The following is a 26,086-nucleotide window of genomic DNA, read 5'->3' as shown; positions in this document are numbered from 1 at the left end:
TATTCAGGATGACATGGAGACAATGACAGAGAGATAAAGATAGAGACAGGATATATACAGACTTGGCATTTAATATGGATTATTATTTTTGTGGGGGTGAACTTACTTTTCAAGATGACTTAGAACCAAAAGTTCATTGGAATTATGTTGAAATTATTCTAGATTTTGTTAATGTGACCTTTTAAAGAAACAAAAACCACATTTGACATTTCGAAGCAAATAAATTGATCCTTGAAAGTGATGTAAACTGATATCGAACTCAATTCACGGACAGTACTGTGTTAAACTTCTGTACGTTTTCCAGAAGTATCTCTTTATTTGCACATTAGCCAAAAAAATTTTCAACAAAAACAAAAGCTAAATTATGACTGGGATTACGGACAGTAAAATTACAGTTCAGTACTTCGTGTAACCCCCACGAGCATTCAGGAGAGCACGTACACGTCGAGGCATGCTGTTCACGAGATTTGCCAAGGTTTGGACAGGAATCGCTTGCCATGCAGTGACAATAGTCTGCTGCAATTGACCCACAGAGGTCGGATGCAGGTCCAAGTTGTCGATTTGACACGTTAATTTTTTCCCACATGTTCTCTATCGGATTGACATCCTGGGACATTGCAGGCCACTCCATATGCTCTACACCACGGTCATCAAGAAAGTGTTGGATCATGCGAGCACGATGAGGCCGTGCAATGTCATCTTGGAAGACAAAGTTTCCTCGAAAGGCTGCACGAGCAAATGGAAGCAATGTTTCTTCCAGAATGACCCTGTACCTGAACTGGTTCAGGTTTCCATTCAGAACAACCAGGTCAGTTTTGCCCCCTGCATGAAAAGCAGCCCAAACGTCACCCCACCACCTCCAGCTTGGACTCTTGGCACTATACAATCTTCGTTGTGGGCTTCATGCACTTGTCTGCGCACTCGGACGCGGCCTTCTTGACGATAGACCAGAAATATAGACTCGTCACTGAAGGTCACGTGATTCCAGTGTCCTGGCTGCCATTGACGGTGCTCTCTGGCTCACTGCAATCGGCGCTGGCGGTGTTGTCTGGTCAGGCGTGGCTTTCTCAGGGGACGCCTGGCACGATAGCCTGCTTGAACCAGTCGTTGGTTGACTAGCCTTCTGGATACAGGCACATTTGTCAGTTGCTGCCACTCAGCCCTACGTCGATTAGCTGACTTGGTATGGCCATTGCAGACTATCCGGTGCAGCTGGCGATCATCTCTTTTTGTGGTTCTGCGTGGACGTCCTGGCCTCGGTATTGGAGTAGGGACACCCCTCTGAGCATTTCGTTTCAGGATCTTTGACACCTGACCTTGAGTGATGCCATACTGCCGAGCAATAGCACGCTGTTTCATGCCAGAATTTCGTAAAGCCACCACTCCATGACAAACAGCATTGTCGAGTTGACGGACCATCTCCAGAGGAAGCCGCAATAACTTTTGTAGACGTGCAGCAGTTGTTTTCCACTAATACAGAACGCAACAAGCCTTATATACCCGATTGTGAAGCCAATCGTCAAATGTACCTGTCCTTACATTTTGTCACGCCGCCTGTGATATAATCTTGTTATTGACTTCTTGCTGCGAAAGACAATCAGTGACATGGTTCTTTCAACAAAGACATCACCAAAGGGTAAAAGAAACTCACCAGATTGATATACTGAGTTCAGAAAGTAAACCCAAGTCAATAAAAAAAAGAAATTCCATATTAAATGCCAAGTCTGTATATATATATATATATATATATATATATATATATATATATATATATATATATATATATATATATATATATATATATATATATATATATATATACATACATACATACATACATATATATATATATATATATATATATATATATATATATATATATATATATATATATATATATATACATACTGAAACGCAAAAGAAACTTACCACCTTTGAAACCTTTAAATATCAACAATAACACTGCGTGTAGTAAATGTGTGAACTTATTTGTGGACAATAGTGTCCTCACTATCAGACAAAACGGTCACGGATTGTCACTTGAACCTTCAATGGTCACTTCATAGCACAGCTGTTGAACAGCCGTTTTGACTGTCAGTGATTAGCCAAGGGGTACGGGATGATTTTATTGAGCTGCACGTGATGTCTTGATATTGGCTTTAAAAAGGCCAGTGCAAAATGGGCATTTCAATCAACATGCCACGATTGTCAAGGGATCAACGGCAGCGTGCCCTGGGCATGCTGCAAGGCGGACTGAGCTACCGTGAGGTGGCACGTCGCCTTGGCTGTTCACACCAGACGATATCGGCCCTGGTGGACAGAGACACCCTCCACAACTCTGCAGATGACAGACCTCGATCAGGGAGGCCAAGAGTCACCACTGCAAGGCAGGACAGGCAGATGGTCCGAAGTCACCTGCTGGATCGATTCCATCCAGCATCCCGCACTGCGGCAGAAACTCCGGGACATGCAAACCCACGGATCTCCAATGATACTGCACGAAGACGACTGCATGACTATGGTCTGACTGCCAGAAGACCATACAGAGGCCCCGTGATGACGGCTGCCCTTCGCCGCAATCGACAGAGATGGTGCTAGCAGCATCAGCGGTGGACCTTGGCGCAGATGAACGAGGTTGCTTTCAGCGATGAGTCAAGGTTCTGTGTGGACAGTCCTGATGGGCGTGAGCGTGTCTGAAGAAGAGGGTCCCGAGGGTGCACGACGAGGTAAAGCGGGTCGAGGAGCACTGGTTGAGCGAAGTGGAGAAAAGCGCGGGTAAAATGACCGGGGTAGAAATCGCGACCCGGGGTATGGGGCAGCCGGCGACCGCTGAGGTAGAAGAGGGAATTTTAATGAAGCCAGCGGTCATCGAGGTGAGTAAAGAAAAAGTAGTGGTGGGTATAGTTGAAATTGTAGAGACAACAGACTTGGAAGAGCAACAATTGGAGGAAGGAATGGATAATGTACAAAGTCTGAGTTCACATCCTGATGCCGTACTTGCTAATCCTTATAAAGATTTGCAGGTGCGCGTGGAGAAGAGGATCCCAAAGGTGAGACGGGCTGTATATGGCGCTAAGAGGTTTTTCAGCAGGAGGGTGTTCGGCGCGAAGAGAATTGTCGCGCGCTTGGGATCGCGAAAGCACCCGGGCGTTCGTGGAAGGTCCTTTGTGTGCTGTGTTAAAGCGAATGGCACGAGTGTGAGGAAAAAGTGTGTGTCAAAGAGTGAGCATGTTACAAAGCGCGAATGTGAAACCGAGTGCGAGCGAGAATGCACGTCGGGGTGTACAGAGTGTGACAAAGGGAGTGAGAGCGATACGGAGTGTACGTGCGAAAATGAGTGTGACACGGAGAGTAAGGTGGTGGTGGAACGTGTGCGAAGAAGCACACCTGAGTTGGTTGTGGCGTGGGAGTGGGAGAGCCCATCAGAGCGCTTTAGTGGGTGGATGCAAGAGTGCACGCCCATGGTGAGTGGTACGGAGTACGTACTGAGGGAGAGTGCGCAATTGCGCGAGGTGTGTTAAGGAGGTGTGCGTGAGAGGTGTGGTGTGGAACAGGGAGTGCGGTGGTGGAATGGACGGAGTGTGTGGGATGCACTGGAGGCGCCGAGACGCTGGATTTTGTGAGTGTCAAAAGGGTCGCGTGTGCGTGTGGGCGTGCGAGTGAAGCATCGACGTTGACCGGGGCAGCGTTTAGGGTGACGGATAGCCGATGCGAGCACTCGGGGCGCGGTGCGCTTTGCTGGATGCGAGGCCTGGCGCGGGTCGGTGTTGCATCGCTTCTCTTCGAAGCATCGTTGCCGATTCGGGCTTGGCCCCGCCCTGGACGGTCGAGTCCGGGCCTTGTCGGGGGAGGCGACCGGTCCGGTTCAAGGGCGAGTACGAGGAAGCGGAACGGTGCCCCCTAGCGGGGGCAGGGTTCCGACCGGGCGAGATTGAGCCATTGGGCCCGGGACCGCAAGGTGCCGCGCCGAGATGGTGCGTGGAATCTCGGCCCGACCAAGCCCCCCCCCCCCCCCCTGAACCGAATGCCGGACGGATTCAACCTGCAGGCGACCAAACCACCCCAATTCATTGCTCGGTTGTGCGAAGCCGAGTTTTAATGATGTCATGACGCACCGAGGCTCAGATATAGCGGACTGTAATGATGATAGTGTTTTGGATCCGAAATTTAAAATAGTGAATTTGAAAAGCAAAATTTGAGGATTGGCAAAGGATTGGTAGAAGGATTGGCAGTGATTGGAAACTTTTTGATTGGCTGGAATTTGGTGAGCAAAATTTATAGTGGGAGATGCCCGATGTGGTGGGATGGCAACTCTGCCATCCCTCACAGCGGGGGCAAAGGAGCAATAGCTATGGGGTTTGTGGCAGTGAAAACTAGCCCAGGAGGGTTAGGATAAAGTGTGTAGGGATCTAGAGAAGATGACCATAGGTAACGGTAAGTTTAGGAAGCAACAGTGGACAGGTAGTTGGGGACATAGAGAGGGTAGTTGGATTATAATGACCAGGGAGCGCAATAGTTTAAAGGGGCGACTGGGGAGCGCGAGTTTCAGAGGGGAGTAGTTAGATAAGATGATGCCGTGTGGTTGTTTGGGAATTGAAAGAGTATTCAGAAGTGTATTGTGAAAGGGTGATTGTGAGTTGTATTGAGCGTGGAGTTGTATGAAGCAGCGTATGAGGAACAATTGTGATTGCACAGGTGTGCAACTGAACAGGTGTATGGAGCAGTGTATGAGTGAGTGATGGTGATGTGTGTTGGGTTGACCGAATGGTCCTGGGAGGAAGGAGGGTGCAGGAAGCACCAGGTATAGGAGTGATTGCACAGGTTTGCAACTACAGGTGAATGGAGAATGGTTGTGTGGAATACATGGAATGTGGAATATATGGAGTATGGAATATATGGAGTATGGAATGGATGGTATGGAGTGAGTATGGTGGAAACTGTGGAGTGGAGTGGATGGTGCGAAGGTGTGAATGGGGGAAGAGTGGACCCCCATCACAAATACCCGGGGAGGGTAGTTTAAGCGTTAGCTAGAGGGTACAGGTAAATTGTGGTTGGATATTGGCATCTGTGGTGCGTGTGGAAGAATGGAGTTTGGATGGGAGCATTAGTGACGTGGAAATGGCTGGGCGTGTGGCCTGTTAGTATGTGTAGTTGAATTGGCACTCCACCACTGTGAGGATGTCAGCCAAGTGAGGCCGCAGGTGGGCTCTGGGAGCCGGTAGAGTTGTTGTGGATGGGGCCCGAGGATCCGGAGGACGGACCCGGGTAGCCCAGTGCCAGAGAGGGCACCGAGTGGGGAGAGCGCCAGAGGGCCTTCCCCAGTAGATAGGTTAGGATAAGGAGCAGGTAAGCTCGGAGACAACTACAGTGGTGGAGGTGTGCAGGTGGGTAGACCTGCTGGGAGAGCCACACGACCCAGTCCTGAAATTGTGCAAGGGCACAGGGAGTTGAATCGGGGGAGTGAGACCCCAAATTGAGGAAGCACCACAGTTTGGTCAATGGGAATTTGGTTCTTAAAACCGCATAGTGTAAGATGCCAATGGATTGGCAGGGAAAGACCCCGGGTAGTGTAAAGTGTATTAAAGTCATTTAGAAGATAGTCAGGATTAAGAATCTCCTCGCACCATCTACATCCACTCACCTGAGGTGATGCTACTCCACACCATGCCATGGATGTTTTTGATTATTTTTATTGTGCAAATGTTTGAAATGTGAGCCGCATCATGACGTGGGTGTGACATTGTGCTTTGTGTTCCATCTCTCCCTCCTTATGAGGATTGATGATGAATTGGGTGATGGCAAATTTTGGTTAGAGGGATTGTGGGGATGAATTTGGTATAGGGGAAATATGGGGAAGACGAGACATTAGTGATGAATTTGTAAATGTGTAGATTGTTGTAAATATGGGGTAAGGTCAAGGGTAGAGTAGGTGACAGGGGGGGGGTGATGTACGGTAGGGACGAGCTTTTCTCCGCTCCGTCTCCAAACGCACCTCGCCTTGCATTGCCTTGTTTGATGTGTACCCTTGTGACCTTACCCCTCACTCACCTGTCTTCTGTTCCCCTGTCTCCCACCCGAGGACTGTGCTCTCTGGGCGTGGAGGGGAGCGTGTGGGGGTCCGCCATGGTGAGCCAGAACTCCCGCAACCAGCATGCATTGCATTGACGCACCACTTATGGACCGCCGTCTTGCGGCCAAGCACCACTTTATGGACCCCACGTTTTGGGGCCTGGCACCTCTGCTGGAGCCGGCCACGATGGCCCAGGGTCTTGCTTGCGGACCTCAGTAAGGTGGCACCAATGCCAAGCAGGTGGACCACCCTTAGTTGGCCCCTGTGGCCCTAAATAAAAATGGACACGTTTTGTGCTTTTTATTTCCAAGTAGGAAATATTTCTTTTATTTTATTTCCAATATTTCTTTCCAATAAATAATGAAGCAAGAAAACATCAGGAAGAACCTCGGCCCAGCAGAAAAGAGGAAGACCACCACCAGTTTTTTTTTTGTGTGTGCTTATTATGAACTGGTGACTGTTGCACCGAATGGTGCTTTTGGTGCTTTTGGTGATTGGTGCTTTGGGTGCTTTGGTGCTGGTGCGTCGATGCAATGCGTGCTGTCTCCTCCCTCCCAACAGGAATTTCTTTTTGTCTCCCCAAAAGAAAAATCACAGGTCCTGGGTTGCGTTTTGTAAATAGTCAAGTAATACCAATGTAAATAATGCTCCCGTAAATGTTTTGAAAATAATTCCGTAAATGTTTTCCGAATAATTCCGAATTATTCCGAATAATAACTCCGAATAATTCCGAATTCGGAATTATTCCGAATAATTCCAAAAATAATTCCGAATAAATAATTCCGTAAATGTTTAGTTTTGAAAATAATTCCGCAATTCGGTTAGCTGTGGGTGTGAAACTGTTATGCAGGGTGCAACGCAATTAGCGGGACATATTTAATTGTGTTTTAAAATTGTCGCACTCAGGGTCAGGTTAATTGTAGAAGGAATTACACCTACGTGTCACACTAAAGGTAAGATTTTCGGGCCGGGACGTCCCGTAAGGAAGGAGGGTGCAGTGTTGGGGATTTGGTAATTGTGTGTGTAATTTGATGTAAATTTTCCCCTTTTGTATGCTGTAAATATTCCCTGTAAATATCACCCTCCAATTGTAGTGTCAAAGATCAAAGGTCGTCTGTAGTTAGGCCATCGCACACACGTAGCAAATCTATGATTTCCCTCATTAGTTATGTCCTTAGTAAATGTAGTTGAAGGTTCTGTGATCCACTAGTTCATTACATTGCACCGAATTAAATAAGATAGATCCCTCCGACATGGCATCTTCAAAGTGCCAGATTTATCCACTTTGCCGCATTTTTACTCCTTTAGCCACTTTGCTGCATTTTGACTCCTTTAGCCACTTTGCTGCATTTCATCCCCCGTCCACTTTGCTGCATTTGACTCCATTACGCACGAGGTAACCTCGGAGAAGAAAGGCGTGTCTCCACCTCGTCATCGGGGGTGGAGGAGTCAGCCAAGCGCGAGGAACAAGGCGTGGCTTTGCCAACGCCTCATCAAGAGGGGCGGGATCGGTGAGCCCTCGCACCAATCAAGGCTGAGGCGAGCTCACCGAGGGGCGGATCCAACGCACGCGGTTGATCCCAAAAGCACGTCATAAAAGGGCAAGCGCGGGGTTTTATAGGAGAGAAGCGGACACGAATGGTTACGTGCACGGACTGCCTCAACGTGCTGCCCCCTTGCGCTGGAGCTTGCGCCACCTCGTGTCGTCTTGGGCCCTGCTGACTGCGGAATCGACGCGAGAAAAACCAGCATCACGCCACCGGCCCTGACACCTTCTCGAAGCGACCTCCCTGGACCGTGCCCCGTCCTGCTGGCATTCAATCCAATCGGCCATTTCCCCCGTGTAAGTGTGCCCGTTTGTCCGTCTTTCATGTTGTCTTGTGGTATTAAGTAAGACTGTTTATAGATAAGTTAATAATTGCACTGTGTCTTCTGATTCTTCCATTTCCTTGTATATTACTTTAATTGGTTTTCTTCCTTTAGTTGTGTGTAAATAATAATAAATCCTGTTATTCCCTACTTTGTCTTCTACTTCTTCATGCTCTTTCGGTCGCTTTAGAGGTTTCCATCATTGAATACCTGTGGCACGATTTGGCCAACGTTTAGGATCGGGTTTAGTACTGTTAATGGCTCGAACTTCGGGTTGCTAAAACCGCTCGGCAACTAGTCCATCTACAACCGGGGTTCGAGTGGTACTTGTCTCCCTAGTCTGCGCAGGGACGGATAAAGGTATTCGGGATAAACCCTGGACCCATAACCCTGATCCGTTCCATCCCGCGGGAGAGCGTTACAAGTACCAGGACCGGGGAGACGGCCAGCTTAACAGGACAAGGGGCTAATCACCCCTTGCTAACGGGAGAGCCGTCCCCCGTATCCGTAACAATATATACATACATACACATACACACATACATACATACACACATACATACATACATACATACATACATACACACACACATACATACACACAGACATACATACATACACACAGACATACATACATACATACATACACACATAGACACATACACACATACATACATACATACCTACATACACACATACATACATACATACATACATACATACATACATAAATACACACATGCATACATGCGTACATACATGCATACATAAATACACACATACATACATGCGTACATACATACATAAATACACACATACATACATGCGTACATACATACATACATACATAAATACACACATACATACATACATACATACATAAATACACACATACATACATGCGTGCATACATACATACATAAATACACACATACATACATGCGTACATACATACATACATAAATACACACATACATACATACATACATAAATACACACATACATACATGCATACATACATACGTACATAAATACACACATACATACATGCGTACATACACACAGACATACTTATATACAAATACCGTACGGACAGACAAATTCTGTTCCAGACAGCATCGCCCTTTGGGCAATGCCAGAAAATATATCGTTAGCGCAATTAGTAGATGCATCACGAGATGCACAGACGAGTACAATAGACTAAAATATTGTAATCATAAAGTGGGCTCGCAAAGGTTCTGTGTTAAAGTGTGTCTCGTCAAAACAGGTGTGCGAAATATTCTACAATTTTAACACTCCTTGAAAGGCAGGGTACGGTATAATGGTCACATGGGGGTGCTGAAGAAGCAGTGAACTAAGAAAGCAATCATTAGAAAGCTTTATATATTAGGTCCACGATGCCGGGGTAGCAACACCCTGTCAGAACCACGTAGGCTTACAAGTCTTCAAATGTCGATGTGAGCTGAGTGGAGCTTTGTCGAGAGACGAGACGCACGTGAGTGAGGCCTAGCAAGTTGAGGTGCATCTTCCGATGGTGAAAATCTCTTGAGCCGTCTAATTTAACACTCGTGTGAGGCCATGTCAGGCCTGGCTGCTTATAAACAAGTAATTGGCGTTTGCACAATTTTTGAGCAGAGGACCCGCGTCGTCTTCCTGAGCACTCTTGCCTTTTTTGTCGACTTCAAAGGCTGCCTGAGAAATGTTACCCTCGCCTGATTACCTGTCTGCGATGCTCATTAGTTCGAGCTGTTGTTCGGCCCGCCATCTTATTCCCACGCCGATGGGTGTCACCTCGAGGAGCCACGCGCTGAAAGCCGTGAAGACGTGCCCAAGTTTTCACTGCTGTGGGCCTGGCACACTCCCCAATTCTGCCACACTTCCCAATTCTGGCACACTCCCCAATTCTCGCACACTCCCCAATTCTCGCACACTCCCCAATTCTCGCACACTCCCCAATTCTGGCACACTCCCCAATTCTCGCACACTCCCTAATTCTGGCACACTCCCTAATTCTGGCACACTCCCCAATTCTACCACATTCCCCAATTCTCACACACTCCCCAATTCTGGCACACTCCCTAATTCTGCCACACTCCCTAATTCTACCACACTCCCTAATTCTGCCACACTCCCAAATTCTGGCACACTCCCCAATTCTGCCACACTCCCCAATTCTGCCACACTCCCCAATTCTGGCAGACTCCCCAATTCTACCACATTCCCCTATTCTCGCACACTCCCCAATTCTGGCACACTCCCTAATTCTGCCACACTCCCCAATTCTGGCACACTCCCCATTTGTCGCACACTCCTCAATTCTGGCACACTCCCTAATTCTGGCACACTCCCCAATTCTACCACATTCCCCAATTCTTGCACACTCCCCAATTCTGGCAAACTCCCCAATTCTACCACATTCCCCAATTCTCGCACACTCCCTAATTCTGGCACACTCCCCAATTCTACCACATTCCCCAATTCTCGCACACTCCCCAATTCTGGCACACTCCCCAATTCTGGCACACTCCCCAATTCTGGCACAGTCCCCAATTCTGGCACTCTCCCTAATTCTGGCACATCCCCAATTCTGGCACACTCCCTAATTCTGGCACACTCCCCAATTCTACCACATTCCCCAATTCTCGCACACTCCCCAATTCTACCACATTCCCCAATTCTGGCACACTCCCCAATTCTCGCACACTCCCTAATTCTGGCACACTCCCCAATTCTACCACATTCCCCAATTCTCGCACACTCCCCAATTCTACCACATTCCCCAATTCTCGCACACTCCCCAATTCTGGCACACTCCTAATTCTGGCACACTCCCAAATTCTCACACACTCCCTAATTCTGGCACACTCCTCAATTCTCACACACTCCCTAATTCTGGCACGCTCCCCAATTCGACCACATTCCCCAATTCTCACACACTCTCCAATTCTACCACATTCCCCAATTCTCGCACACTCCCCAAATCTGGCACACTCCCTAATTCTGGCACACTCCCCAATTCTACCACATTCCCCAATTCTCACACCCTCCCCAATTCTCACACACTCCCCAATTCTGGCACACTCCCAAATTCTGCCACACTCCCCAATTCTACCACATTCCCCAATTCTACCACATTCCCCAATTCTTGCACACTCCCCAATTCTACCACATTCCCCAATTCTCGCACACTCCCAAATTCTGGCACACTCCACAATTCTTGCACACTCCCTAATTCTGGCACACTCCACAATTCTACCACATTCCCCAACTCTCGCACACTCCCCAATTCTGGCACACTTTCTGCCACACTCCCTAATTCTGCCACACTCCATAATTCTGCCACACTCCTCAATTCTGGCACACTCCCCAATTCTACCACATTCCCCAATTCTCGCACACTCCCCAATTCTACCACATTCCCCAATTCTCGCACACTCAACAATTCTGGCACACTCCCTAATTCTGCCACACTCCCTAATTCTGCCACACTCCCTAATTCTGCCACACTCCCCAATTCTGCCACACTCCCCAATTCTGGCACACTCGCCAATTGTCGCCCACTCCCCAATTCTGGCACACTCCCTAATTCTGGCACACTCCCCAATTCTACCACATTCCCCAATTCTCGCACACTCCCCAATTCTGGCACACTCCCCAATTCTACCACATTCCCCAATTCTCACAACTCCCTAATTCTGGCACACTCCCCAATTCTACCACATTCCCCAATTCTCGCACACTCCCCAATTCTGGCACACTCCCCAATTCTACCACATTCCCCAATTCTCGCAACTCCCTAATTCTGCCACACTCCCCAATTCTGGCACCCTCCCCAATTCTGGCACCCTCCCCAATTCTGGCACCCTCCCAAATTCTGGCACACTCCCCAATTCTAGCACACTCCCCAATTCTCGCACACTCCCTAATTCTGGCACACTCCCCAATTCTGGCACACTCCCTAATTCTGGCACACTCCCTAATTCTGGCACACTCCCCAATTCTACCACATTCCCCAATTCTCGCACACTCCCCAATTCTACCACATTCCTCAATTCTGGCACACTCCCCAATTCTCGCACACTCCCTAATTCTGGCACACTCCCCAATTCTACCACATTCCCCAATTCTCACACACTCCCCAATTCTACCACATTCCCCAATTCTTGCACACTCCCCAATTCTGGCACACTTCCTAATTCTGGCACACTCCCCAATTCTCGCAAATTCCCTAATTCGAGCACACTCCCCAATTCTCGCACACTCCCTAATTCTGGCACACTCCCCAATTCTCCCACATTCCCCAATTCTCGCACACTCCCCAATTCTACCACATTCCCCAATTCTCGCACACTCCACAATTCTCGCACACTCCCCAAATCTGGCAAACTCCCCAATTCTACCACATTCCCCAATTCTCGCACACTCCCCAATTCTGGCACACTCCCCAATTCTGGCACACTCCCCAATTCTGGCACACTCCCCAATTCTCACACACTCCCAAATTCTACCACATTCCCCAATTCTCGCACACTCCCCAATTCTACCACATTCCCCAATTCTCGCACACTCCCCAATTCTGGCACACTCCCCAATTCTGCCACACTCCCCAATTCTGGCACACTCCACAATTCTGGCACACTCCCTAATTCTGGCACACTCCCCAATTCGACCACATTCCCCAATTCTACCACATTCCCCAATTCTCGCACACTCCCCAATTCTGGCACACTCCCCAATTCTACCACATTCCCCAATTCTCGCACACTCCCCAATTCTGGCACACTCCCCAATTCTACCACATTCCCCAATTCTCACACACTCCCTAATTCTGGCACACTCCCCAATTCTACCACATTCCCCAATTCTCGCACACTCCCCAATTCTTGCACACTCCCCAATTCTCGCACACTCCCCAATTCTGGCACACTCCCCAATTCTGGCACACTCCCCAATTCTGGCACCCTCCCTAATTCTGGCACACTCCCCAATTCTGGAACACTCCCTAATTCTGGCACACTCCCCAATTCTACCACATTCCCCAATTCTGGCACACTCCCCAATTCTACCACATTCCTCAATTCTGGCACACTCCCCAATTCTCGCACACTCGCAAATTCTGGCACACTCCCCAATTCTACCACATTCCCCAATTCTCGCACACTCCCCAATTCTACCACATTCCCTAATTCTGGCACACTCCCCAATTCTACCACATTCCCCAATTCTCGCACACTCCCCAATTCTGGCACACTCCACAATTCTGGCACACTCCCCAATTCTACCACATTCCCCAATTCTCACACACTCCCCAATTCTGGCACACTCCCCAATTCTGCCACACTCCCTAATTCTGCCACACTCCCTAATTCTGCCACACTCCCCAATTCTGCCACACTCCCCAATTCTGCCACACTCCCCAATTCTGGCCCACTCCCCAATTCTACCACATTCCCCAATTCTCGCACACTCCCCAATTCTGGCACACTCCCTAATTCGGCCACATTCCCTAATTCTTCCCACTCCCCAATTCTGGCACCCTCCCCAATTCTGGCACACTCCCCAATTGTCGCACACTCCCCAATTCTGGCACACTCCCTAATTCTGGCACACTCCCCAATTCTACCACATTCCCCAATTCTCGCACACTCCCCAATTCTGGCACACTCCCCAATTCTACCACACTTCCCAATTCTCGCACACTCCCCAATTCTCGCACACTCCCCAATTCTGGCACACTCCCCAATTCTGGCACACTCCCCAATTCTGGCACACTCCCCAATTCTGGCACACTCCCCAATTCTGGCACACTCCCTAATTCTGGCACACTCCCCAATTCTGGCACACCCCCTAATTCTGGCACACTCCCCAATTCTACCACATTCCTCAATTCTCGCACACTCCCCAATTCTACCACATTCCCCAATTCTACCACATTCCACAATTCTGGCACACTCCCTAATTCTGGCACACTCCCCAATTCTACCACATTCCCCAATTCTCGCACACTCCCCAATTCTGGCACACTCCCCAATTCTGGCAAACTCCCCAATTCTACCACATTCCCCAATTCTCACACACTCCCCAATTCTACCACATTCCCCAATTCTAGCACACTCCGCAATTCTGGCACACTCCACAATTCTCGCACACTCACTAATTCTGGCACACTCCCCAATTCTACCACATTCCCCAATTCTCGCACACTCCCCAATTCTGGCACACTCCCCAATTCTACCACATTCCCCAATTCTCGCACACTCCCCAATTCTACCACATTCCCCAATTCTCGCACACTCCCCAATTCTGGCACACTCCACAATTCTCGCACTCTCCCTAATTCTGGCACACTCCCCAATTCTACCACATTCCCCAATTCTCGCACACTCCCCAATTCTGGCACACTCCCCAATTCTACCACATTCCCCAATTCTCGCAACTCCCTAATTCTGCCACACTCCCCAATTCTGGCACCCTCCCCAATTCTGGCACCCTCCCCAATTCTGGCACACTCCCCAATTCTAGCACACTCCCCAATTCTCGCACACTCCCGAATTCTGGCACACTCCCCAATTCTGGCACACTCCCTAATTCTGGCACACTCCCTAATTCTGGCACACTCCCCAATTCTACCACATTCCCCAATTCTCGCACACTCCCCAATTCTACCACATTCCTCAATTCTGGCACACTCCCCAATTCTCACACACTCCCTAATTCTGGCACACTCCCCAATTCTACCACATTCCCCAATTCTCACACACTCCCCAATTCTACCACATTCCCCAATTCTCGCACACTCCCAAATTCTGGCACACTTCCTAATTCTGGCACACTCCCCAATTCTCGCAAATTCCCTAATTCGAGCACACTCCCCAATTCTCGCACACTCCCTAATTCTGGCACACTCCCCAATTCTCCCACATTCCCCAATTCTCGCACACTCCCCAATTCTACCACATTCCCCAATTCTCGCACACTCCCCAATTCTCGCACACTCCCCAAATCTGGCAAACTCCCCAATTCTACCACATTCCCCAATTCTCGCACACTCCCCAATTCTGGCACACTCCCCAATTCTGGCACACTCCCCAATTCTGGCACACTCCCCAATTCTCACACACTCCCAAATTCTACCACATTCCCCAATTCTCGCACACTCCCCAATTCTACCACATTCCCCAATTCTCGCACACTCCCCAATTCTGGCACACTCCACAATTCTCGCACACTCCCTAATTCTGGCACACTCCCCAATTCTACCACATTCCCCAATTCTTGCACACTCCCCAATTCTGGCACACTCCCCAATTCTGCCACACTCCCCAATTCTGGCACACTCCACAATTCTGGCACACTCCCTAATTCTGGCACACTCCCCAATTCGACCACATTCCCCAATTCTACCACATTCCCCAATTCTCGCACACTCCCCAATTCTGGCACACTCCCCAATTCTACCACATTCCCCAATTCTCACACACTCCCTAATTTTGGCACACTCCCCAATTCTACCACATTCCCCAATTCTCGCACACTCCCCAATTCTTGCACACTCCGCAATTCTCGCACACTCCCCAATTCTGGCACACTCCCCAATTCTGGCACACTCCACAATTCTGGCACCCTCCCTAATTCTGGCACACTCCCCAATTCTGGCACACTCCCTAATTCTGGCACACTCCCCAATTCTACCACATTCCCCAATTCTGGCACACTCCCCAATTCTACCACATTCCTCAATTCTGGCACACTCCCCAATTCTTGCACACTCGCTAATTCTGGCACACTCCCCAATTCTACCACATTCCCCAATTCTCGCACACTCCCCAATTCTACCACATTCCCTAATTCTGGCACACTCCCCAATTCTACCACATTCCCCAATTCTCGCACACTCCCCAATTCTGGCACACTCCACAATTCTGGCACACTCCCCAATTCTACCACATTCCCCAATTCTCACACACTCCCCAATTCTGGCACACTCCCTAATTCTGCCACACTCCCTAATTCTGCCACACTCCCTAATTCTGCCACACTCCCCAATTCTGCCACACTCCCCAATTCTGCCACACTCCCCAATTCTGGCACACTCCCCAATTCTACCACATTCCCCAATTCTCGCACACTCCCCAATTCTGGCACACTCCCTAATTCGGCCACATTCCCTAATTCTTCCCACTCCCCAATTCTGGCACACTCCCCAATTCTGGCACACTCCCCATTTGTCGCACACTCCCCAATTCTGGCACACTCCCTAATTCTGGCACACGCCCCAATTCTACCACATTCCCCAATTCTTGCACACTCCCCAATTCTGGCACACTCCCCAATTCTACCACATTCCCCAATTCTCGCACACTCCCCAATTCTGGCACACTCCCCAATTCTACCACATTTCCCAATTCTCGCACACTCCCCAATTCTGGCACACTCCCTAATTCGGCCACATTCCACAATTCTGGCACACTCCCTAATTCTGGCACACTCCACAATTCTACCACATTCCCCAATTCTTGCACACTCCCCAATTCTACCACATTCCCCAATTCTCGCACACTCCCCAATTCTGGCACACTCCCCAATTCTGGCAAACTCCCCAATTCTACCACATTCCCCAATTCTCACACACTCCCAAATTCTACCACATTCCCCAATTCTCGCACACTCCCCAATTCTGGCACACTCCACAATTCTGGCACACTCCCCAATTCTACCACATTCCCCAATTCTCACACACTCCCCAATTCTGGCACACTCCCTAATTCTGCCACACTCCCTAATTCTGCCACACTCCCTAATTCTGCCACACTCCCCAATTCTGCCACACTCCCCAATTCTGCCACACTCCCCAATTCTGGCACACTCCCCAATTCTACCACATTCCCCAATTCTCGCACACTCCCCAATTCTGGCACACTCCCTAATTCGGCCACATTCCCTAATTCTTCCCACTCCCCAATTCTGGCACACTCCCCAATTCTGGCACACTCCCCAATTGTCGCACACTCCCCAATTCTGGCACACTCCCCAATTCTGGCACACTCCCCAATTCTGGCACACTCCCCAATTCTGGCACACCCCCTAATTCTGGCACACTCCCCAATTCTACCACATTCCTCAATTCTCGCACACTCCCCAATTCTACCACATTCCCCAATTCTACCACATTCCACAATTCTGGCACACTCCCTAATTCTGGCACACTCCACAATTCTACCACATTCCCCAATTCTTGCACACTCCCCAATTCTACCACATTCCCCAATTCTCGCACACTCCCCAATTCTGGCACACTCCCCAATTCTGGCAAACTCCCCAATTCTACCACATTCCCCAATTCTCACACACTCCCCAATTCTACCACATTCCCCAATTCTCGCACACTCCCCAATTCTGGCACACTCCACAATTCTCGCACACTCACTAATTCTGGCACACTCCCCAATTCTACCACATTCCCCAATTCTCGCACACTCCCCAATTCTGGCACACTCCCCAATTCTACCACATTCCCCAATTCTCGCACACTCCCCAATTCTACCACATTCCCCAATTCTCGCACACTCCCCAATTCTGGCACACTCCACAATTCTCGCACTCTCCCTAATTCTGGCACACTCGCTAATTCTACCACATTCCCCAATTCTCGCACACTCCCTAATTCTGGCACACTCCCCAATTCTACCACATTCCCCAATTCTCGCAAAATCCCCAATTCTGCCACACTCCCCAATCAATTCTGGCACACTCCCTAATTCTCACACACTCCCCAATTCTGGCACATTCCCCAATTCTGGCACACTCCCAAATTCTGGCACACTCCCCAATTCTGGCACACTCCCCAATTCTACCACATTCCCCAACTCACGCACACTCCCTAATTCTGCCACACTCCCCAATCAATTCTGGCACACTCCCTAATTCTCGCACAATCCCCAATTCTGGCACACTCCCCAATTCTTGCACACTCCCCAATTCTGGCACACTCCCCAATTCTGGCACACTCCCCAATTCTGACACACTCCCTAATTCTCGCACACTCTCCAATTCTGGCACACTCCCCAATTCTACCACATTCCCCAACTCACGCACACTCCCTAATTCTGCCACACTCCCCAATCAATTCTGGCACACTCCCCAATTCTCGCACACTCCCTAATTCTGGCACACTCCCTAATTCTCACACACTCCCCAATTCTGGCACACTCCCCAATTCTGGCACACTCCCTAATTCTCGCACACTCCCCAATTCTGGCACACTCCCCAATTCTACCACATTCCCCAACTCACGCACACTCCCTAATTCTGCCACACTCCCCAATCAATTCTGGCACACTCCCCAATTCTCGCACACTCCCTAATTCTGGCACACTCCCTAATTCTCACACACTCCCCAATTCTGGCACACTCCCCAATTCTGGCACACTCCCTAATTCTCACACACTCTCCAATTCTGGCACACTCCCCAATTCTGGCACACTCCCCAATTCTGGCACACTCCCCAATTCTGGCACACTCCCCAATTCTGGCACACTCCCCAATTCTCGCACACTCCCTAATTCTGGCACACTCCCCAATTCTACCACATTCCCCAATTCTCGCACACTCCCTAATTCTGCCACACTCCCCAATCAATTCTGGCACACTCCCTAATTCTCGCACACTCCCCAATTCTGGTGCACTCCCCAATTCTGGCACACTCCCTAATTCTCGCACACTCCCTAATTCTCGCACACTCCCCAATTCTGGCACACTCCCCAATTCTGGCACACTCCCCAATTCTGGCACACTCCCCAATTCTACCACATTCCCTAATTCTGGCACACTCCACAATTCTGGCACACTCCCCAATTCTCGCACACTCCCTAATTCTGGCACACTCCCTAATTCTCGCACACTCCCCAATTCTGGCACACTCCCCAATGCTGGCACACTCCCTAATTCTCACACACTCTCCAATTTTGGCACACTCCCCAATTCTGGCACACTCCCCAATTCTGGCACACTCCCCAATTCTGTCACACTCCCCAATTCTGGCACACTCCCCAATTCTACCACATTCCCCAATTCTGGCATACTCCCCAATTCTGCCACATTCCCCAATTCTCGCACATTCCCCAATTCTACCACATTCCCCAATTCTACCACAATCCCCAATTCTGGCACACTCCCCAATTCTGGCACACTCCCCAATTCTACCACATTCCCCAATTCTGGCACACTCCCCAATTCTACCACATTCCCAAATTCTGCCACACTCCCCAATTCTCGCACACTCCCCAATTCTCGCACACTCCCCAATTCTGGCACACTCCCCAATTCTACCACATTCCCCAATTCTACCACATTCCCAAATTCTGCCACACTCCCCAATTCTCGCACACTCCCCAATTCTCGCACACTCCCCAATTCTGGCACACTCCCCAATTCTACCACATTCCCCAATTCTGGCACACTCCCCAATTCTAGCACACTCCCCAATTCTCGCACACTCCCGAATTCTGGCACACTCCCCAATTCTGGCACACTCCCTAATTCTGGCACACTCCCTAATTCTGGCACACTCCCCAATTCTACCACATTCCCCAATTCTCGCACACTCCCCAATTCTACCACATTCCTCAATTCTGGCACACTCCCCAATTCTCACACACTCCCTAATTCTGGCACACTCCCCAATTCTACCACATTCCCCAATTCTCACACACTCCCCAATTCTACCACATTCCCCAATTCTCGCACACTCCCAAATTCTGGCACACTTCCTAATTCTGGCACACTCCCCAATTCTCGCAAATTCCCTAATTCGAGCACACTCCCCAATTCTCGCACACTCCCTAATTCTGGCACACTCCCCAATTCTCCCACATTCCCCAATTCTCGCACACTCCCCAATTCTACCACATTCCCCAATTCTCGCACACTCCCCAATTCTCGCACACTCCCCAAATCTGGCAAACTCCCCAATTCTACCACATTCCCCAATTCTCGCACACTCCCCAATTCTGGCACACTCCCCAATTCTGGCACACTCCCCAATTCTGGCACACTCCCCAATTCTCACACACTCCCAAATTCTACCACATTCCCCAATTCTCGCACACTCCCCAATTCTACCACATTCCCCAATTCTCGCACACTCCCCAATTCTGGCACACTCCACAATTCTCGCACACTCCCTAATTCTGGCACACTCCCCAATTCTACCACATTCCCCAATTCTTGCACACTCCCCAATTCTGGCACACTCCCCAATTCTGCCACACTCCCCAATTCTGGCACACTCCACAATTCTGGCACACTCCCTAATTCTGGCACACTCCCCAATTCGACCACATTCCCCAATTCTACCACATTCCCCAATTCTCGCACACTCCCCAATTCTGGCACACTCCCCAATTCTACCACATTCCCCAATTCTCACACACTCCCTAATTTTGGCACACTCCCCAATTCTACCACATTCCCCAATTCTCGCACACTCCCCAATTCTTGCACACTCCGCAATTCTCGCACACTCCCCAATTCTGGCACACTCCCCAATTCTGGCACACTCCACAATTCTGGCACCCTCCCTAATTCTGGCACACTCCCCAATTCTGGCACACTCCCTAATTCTGGCACACTCCCCAATTCTACCACATTCCCCAATTCTGGCACACTCCCCAATTCTACCACATTCCTCAATTCTGGCACACTCCCCAATTCTTGCACACTCGCTAATTCTGGCACACTCCCCAATTCTACCACATTCCCCAATTCTCGCACACTCCCCAATTCTACCACATTCCCTAATTCTGGCACACTCCCCAATTCTACCACATTCCCCAATTCTCGCACACTCCCCAATTCTGGCACACTCCACAATTCTGGCACACTCCCCAATTCTACCACATTCCCCAATTCTCACACACTCCCCAATTCTGGCACACTCCCTAATTCTGCCACACTCCCTAATTCTGCCACACTCCCTAATTCTGCCACACTCCCCAATTCTGCCACACTCCCCAATTCTGCCACACTCCCCAATTCTGGCACACTCCCCAATTCTACCACATTCCCCAATTCTCGCACACTCCCCAATTCTGGCACACTCCCTAATTCGGCCACATTCCCTAATTCTTCCCACTCCCCAATTCTGGCACACTCCCCAATTCTGGCACACTCCCCATTTGTCGCACACTCCCCAATTCTGGCACACTCCCTAATTCTGGCACACGCCCCAATTCTACCACATTCCCCAATTCTTGCACACTCCCCAATTCTGGCACACTCCCCAATTCTACCACATTCCCCAATTCTCGCACACTCCCCAATTCTGGCACACTCCCCCAATTCTACCACATTTCCCAATTCTCGCACACTCCCCAATTCTGGCACACTCCCTAATTCGGCCACATTCCACAATTCTGGCACACTCCCTAATTCTGGCACACTCCACAATTCTACCACATTCCCCAATTCTTGCACACTCCCCAATTCTACCACATTCCCCAATTCTCGCACACTCCCCAATTCTGGCACACTCCCCAATTCTGGCAAACTCCCCAATTCTACCACATTCCCCAATTCTCACACACTCCCAAATTCTACCACATTCCCCAATTCTCGCACACTCCCCAATTCTGGCACACTCCACAATTCTGGCACACTCCCCAATTCTACCACATTCCCCAATTCTCACACACTCCCCAATTCTGGCACACTCCCTAATTCTGCCACACTCCCTAATTCTGCCACACTCCCTAATTCTGCCACACTCCCCAATTCTGCCACACTCCCCAATTCTGCCACACTCCCCAATTCTGGCACACTCCCCAATTCTACCACATTCCCCAATTCTCGCACACTCCCCAATTCTGGCACACTCCCTAATTCGGCCACATTCCCTAATTCTTCCCACTCCCCAATTCTGGCACACTCCCCAATTCTGGCACACTCCCCAATTGTCACACACTCCCCAATTCTGGCACACTCCCCAATTCTGGCACACTCCCCAATTCTGGCACACTCCCCAATTCTGGCACACCCCCTAATTCTGGCACACTCCCCAATTCTACCACATTCCTCAATTCTCGCACACTCCCCAATTCTACCACATTCCCCAATTCTACCACATTCCACAATTCTGGCACACTCCCTAATTCTGGCACACTCCACAATTCTACCACATTCCCCAATTCTTGCACACTCCCCAATTCTACCACATTCCCCAATTCTCGCACACTCCCCAATTCTGGCACACTCCCCAATTCTGGCAAACTCCCCAATTCTACCACATTCCCCAATTCTCACACACTCCCCAATTCTACCACATTCCCCAATTCTCGCACACTCCCCAATTCTGGCACACTCCACAATTCTCGCACACTCACTAATTCTGGCACACTCCCCAATTCTACCACATTCCCCAATTCTCGCACACTCCCCAATTCTGGCACACTCCCCAATTCTACCACATTCCCCAATTCTCGCACACTCCCCAATTCTACCACATTCCCCAATTCTCGCACACTCCCCAATTCTGGCACACTCCACAATTCTCGCACTCTCCCTAATTCTGGCACACTCGCTAATTCTACCACATTCCCCAATTCTCGCACACTCCCTAATTCTGGCACACTCCCCAATTCTACCACATTCCCCAATTCTCGCAAAATCCCCAATTCTGCCACACTCCCCAATCAATTCTGGCACACTCCCTAATTCTCACACACTCCCCAATTCTGGCACATTCCCCAATTCTGGCACACTCCCAAATTCTGGCACACTCCCCAATTCTGGCACACTCCCCAATTCTACCACATTCCCCAACTCACGCACACTCCCTAATTCTGCCACACTCCCCAATCAATTCTGGCACACTCCCTAATTCTCGCACAATCCCCAATTCTGGCACACTCCCCAATTCTTGCACACTCCCCAATTCTGGCACACTCCCCAATTCTGGCACACTCCCCAATTCTGACACACTCCCTAATTCTCGCACACTCTCCAATTCTGGCACACTCCCCAATTCTACCACATTCCCCAACTCACGCACACTCCCTAATTCTGCCACACTCCCCAATCAATTCTGGCACACTCCCCAATTCTCGCACACTCCCTAATTCTGGCACACTCCCTAATTCTCACACACTCCCCAATTCTGGCACACTCCCCAATTCTGGCACACTCCCTAATTCTCGCACACTCCCCAATTCTGGCACACTCCCCAATTCTACCACATTCCCCAACTCACGCACACTCCCTAATTCTGCCACACTCCCCAATCAATTCTGGCACACTCCCCAATTCTCGCACACTCCCTAATTCTGGCACACTCCCTAATTCTCACACACTCCCCAATTCTGGCACACTCCCCAATTCTGGCACACTCCCTAATTCTCACACACTCTCCAATTCTGGCACACTCCCCAATTCTGGCACACTCCCCAATTCTGGCACACTCCCCAATTCTGGCACACTCCCCAATTCTGGCACACTCCCCAATTCTCGCACACTCCCTAATTCTGGCACACTCCCCAATTCTACCACATTCCCCAATTCTCGCACACTCCCTAATTCTGCCACACTCCCCAATCAATTCTGGCACACTCCCTAATTCTCGCACACTCCCCAATTCTGGTGCACTCCCCAATTCTGGCACACTCCCTAATTCTCGCACACTCCCTAATTCTCGCACACTCCCCAATTCTGGCACACTCCCCAATTCTGGCACACTCCCCAATTCTGGCACACTCCCCAATTCTACCACATTCCCTAATTCTGGCACACTCCACAATTCTGGCACACTCCCCAATTCTCGCACACTCCCTAATTCTGGCACACTCCCTAATTCTCGCACACTCCCCAATTCTGGCACACTCCCCAATGCTGGCACACTCCCTAATTCTCACACACTCTCCAATTTTGGCACACTCCCCAATTCTGGCACACTCCCCAATTCTGGCACACTCCCCAATTCTGTCACACTCCCCAATTCTGGCACACTCCCCAATTCTACCACATTCCCCAATTCTGGCATACTCCCCAATTCTGCCACATTCCCCAATTCTCGCACATTCCCCAATTCTACCACATTCCCCAATTCTACCACAATCCCCAATTCTGGCACACTCCCCAATTCTGGCACACTCCCCAATTCTACCACATTCCCCAATTCTGGCACACTCCCCAATTCTACCACATTCCCAAATTCTGCCACACTCCCCAATTCTCGCACACTCCCCAATTCTCGCACACTCCCCAATTCTGGCACACTCCCCAATTCTACCACATTCCCCAATTCTACCACATTCCCAAATTCTGCCACACTCCCCAATTCTCGCACACTCCCCAATTCTCGCACACTCCCCAATTCTGGCACACTCCCCAATTCTACCACATTCCCCAATTCTGGCACACTCCCCAATTCTACCACATTCCCCAATTCTCGCACCCTCCCCAATTCTGCCACACTCCCCAATTCTCGCACACTCCCCAATTCTGGCACACTCCCCAATTCTGGCACACAATGTTCCAGGAGCAATGTGATGAGGTCACCCTTCAATCCTGATCAGAGCTAATAACTTTGGAGTTGCGTCTTAACGTATTAATTGCAGAAGCCATTGAATCCACTCTAAACGAGCATCCATTCAGATTACAAGGGGCAAGCGGATTCCCTACTTTCCCCGCCACCCAGAATGCACTGCACGGCCTAGCAAAAAACATAAAGCCTAACACTGAAATAATGGGCCACAGGTCAAAAAACAATGGAGGTTTGGCAGTAAGCTAGTTGCTCGTATTATGACGAACGCGCTGTTGAGCCCAGTGTTCTCGAGGCCCGGCGCCCATCTGTTGCTGCGAACAGCTTTAGAATAGCAGGCACTTTATTACAGACTAATTAGAACTACAAGTCATTACGGCGCCCAGTGCTTTTAATTGTGCTGCGTGGGGCGGAAGGCGGGGGTGAACGGCATGTGCGCTGACAGCGCCAACTAGGCCGGAGAGGCCTGAATGATGTTGCCCTGCCAGATATTGTTGTTATGGTTTCAGCTTCAGGTAGTCAGGTGCTGAAGAATATAAATTTCTTCTTTTGATTTTTTTCAATACGCTTGCCTTTCCTGCAAAACTGCGTCGCTCGGGATTGAGTTCGAGCATTGTGGCGTTTCCGAAGGAGTTAAAGGCCAAAAAGGCAATAAGGACTACAATATTTGGGAGATTGTCATCAGAGATAGTGTCTTTGTGTTAGATATGTTGTCATGAGAAGAAACCTCATCACGGTGTACATCCAATCTTCCATGAAGATTTGTTGCCAGTGCTGGGTTAGCAGACTACGACTACTACGACTACGGCTGCAATTATTCCCACCTTCTCTTGTGGTCAGACAGTGAAATAATTTGGTCCAAGTATTTGACAAACCGACTGTCAAAGCCTAACGACTTACGTTCGACTGGAGCTGATTTGAGCAGGAATTTTAAATTTGTTCCAGGGTGAACCACCTTCAGAGGCCATTTTCCCCCGCAGAGCAGGGGTTGGCCTTTTTCGGACACCGTGATCCCCTTTTTTGAGCACCGCGGTCTACTTTTTCCTGCACCGCGATCCCCTTTTACGGGCACCGCGATCCCCCTTTTTTGGGCAGCGCGGTCTGCTTTTTTGGGCAACGCGATCCGCTTTTTCTGGCACCACGATCCCCTTTTTTGGGCATCACGATCCCCTTTTTTGGGCACCGCGATCCCCTTTTTCGGGCACCGTGATCCCCTTTTTCGGGCACCATGATCCCCTTTTTCGGGCACCATGATCCCCTTTTTCGGGCACCGTGATCCCCTTTTTGTGTTTTATGGCCGGATTTTTTGAAGCAATGTTTTACGACCGGATGCCCTTCCTGCCGCCAACCCTGTTTGTCGCCTTTTACGACACACAGGGAATTACCAGTGAGCTGGTACTCAATTTGTCGACCTCAGAAGGATGACAGGCTGAGTCAATTCCCCTCGTGTTAATTCAGCGATCGACAGGGATTCGAACCCAGGATCCTCGGATCCCAAGCCAGCACCCTAACCGCTAAACCAACACCAGGCTTGTTTAAATTTGTTCCAGTGTGGCGGGGATAATTCGCATACTCTTAGCGAAAGTCACCGCGGCATATTTGGTGTCCACCAATGA

The sequence above is a fragment of the Myxine glutinosa genome, chromosome 8 (assembly GCF_964187855.1).
Source record: "Myxine glutinosa chromosome 8, kmMyxGlut1.1, whole genome shotgun sequence".
In the NCBI taxonomy this organism is placed as follows: Eukaryota; Metazoa; Chordata; class Myxini; order Myxiniformes; family Myxinidae; genus Myxine; species Myxine glutinosa.
This window is presented reverse-complemented; position numbering follows the sequence as displayed.